The sequence below is a fragment of the Lethenteron reissneri genome, chromosome 41 (assembly GCF_015708825.2).
Source record: "Lethenteron reissneri isolate LAM-NWPU_2019-01 chromosome 41, ASM1570882v1, whole genome shotgun sequence".
NCBI classification, from domain to species: Eukaryota; Metazoa; Chordata; class Hyperoartia; order Petromyzontiformes; family Petromyzontidae; genus Lethenteron; species Lethenteron reissneri.
Genome location: NC_083819.1, coordinates 360,187 through 361,815, shown reverse-complemented (window position 1 = coordinate 361,815; position 1,629 = coordinate 360,187).

Here is a 1,629-nt window from a genome sequence, read left to right as displayed (position 1 = left end):
CTCAACGTTACGCAACGGCAGCAACGCACATTTTAAATAAAGCGCGTTTTATATTACAAATACAGCCACTGTCGTGTCAGCTCCAGCAAGCAGCGCATGTTGATTAATAAAATGTAACTTTTAATGTTTCTAAAAGTCGCGATTAATGTCAAGTGTTGTACAGTGCAACTGTTGGTACAGTACGCCATACCGTAAAGCCGAGCGTGGTGATTGGCTGCTGTCGGTGGTCGACACGGCGACCAATCAGCGCCCGCCTTGCTGCGGCGACCAATCAGCGCCCGCCTTGCTGCAGCGCCCTCTAGTAGACGCTGGAATGTTCAATGTGGATTTGTGATGTCACAAATAGATGTGAACATCTTCTTGGTTCTTTCGGTAAAGTCATCATGTAGAATGGAAATAATAAAATAATAAAAATAAAACATAATAAAATAATTCTCACGACGTTTCGGCCACAACGCAAGCAGCCGTCCTCAGGTGGAGAGCAGGTCTGTCGAGGAGACGAGTCTGAATGGCAAGCCCCAGGCTTGGAGCGACTATTTAAGCTGCTGGGATGGAGGGGAGAAGAGCGCCTTGACAAAATAATTTGCATATCAAGAGGAATTTAGCATATTTATGGTAAATCGCATATCTGCATTTCATGATTATGTTTTTTTGTGTGGGGGGGGGGGGGAGATTTGGAATTAGCCCACGCAATGATCTGGTCACGTTTGTGTTACAAGTCCCCTCCACCACCCGACATAACCAAACAGACCACCGCGTAAGAGTGCGTCCAGCGTCTTGAAATTAAGAAAAATGAGCAAAGTCGGAGGTCTCGCTCGATAACGACGCTGGGTGCTGCCACGGTGGCTACGAGCTGTTAACTCCCTCGCCTGGTCTGCAGGAGGTCTGGGTTCGACCCCGACCCTGTGACGCCTGCTGCTGTTGCTGCTGCTGCTGTATATTTGGAGTGGTCGCGTGGATTTGTCTCCGGGTCCTCCGGGTTTTATTTAGAAAGCACGCGTTTAGAGTATTTTTCGGTAAAGTCACTTAGGTAAAAAAAATAGAAATAATAATAGAAATAAAAGTCACGTAGGTAAAAAATAAATAATAAAAATAGAAATAATAATAGAAATAAAAGTCACGTAGGTAAAACATTAAAATAAAATAAAAAATTATATAAATAATAATAGAAATTACATAATACTAATATTTCTATTATTTATATTATTTTAGAAATAAAATAATATTTCTATTATTATTATTTTTTATATATTTTTTACCTACGTGACTTTACCGAAAAAACCTAAGAGTATGAATCCTTGGAGTCACGAAAGCTTCAAATCTAGAATTTAGAGTATTTGGCTGCGATAGATTTCCACATGATAAGCCACTTCGTTGAGCTATCATTTGTGGCCAGGTCGCGTCTGAAAAAGAGCTACATAGCTCAGTGGGGCTCGCCTGGTCAAATAAAATCAAACATTGTGCGCCTTGCACGCTTGCCACGCGGTGGTGACGGAGTTATTCATTTGGCTCTGTCGGCTTGTCGTGGAGCGTCCTGCCACTGACATTTGGCCAGATAATTACTGTCCATGGCCTAATACGTAAATCAATCACGAATTGCAATTATCGGCTGCGGAAAACGCCCGCATG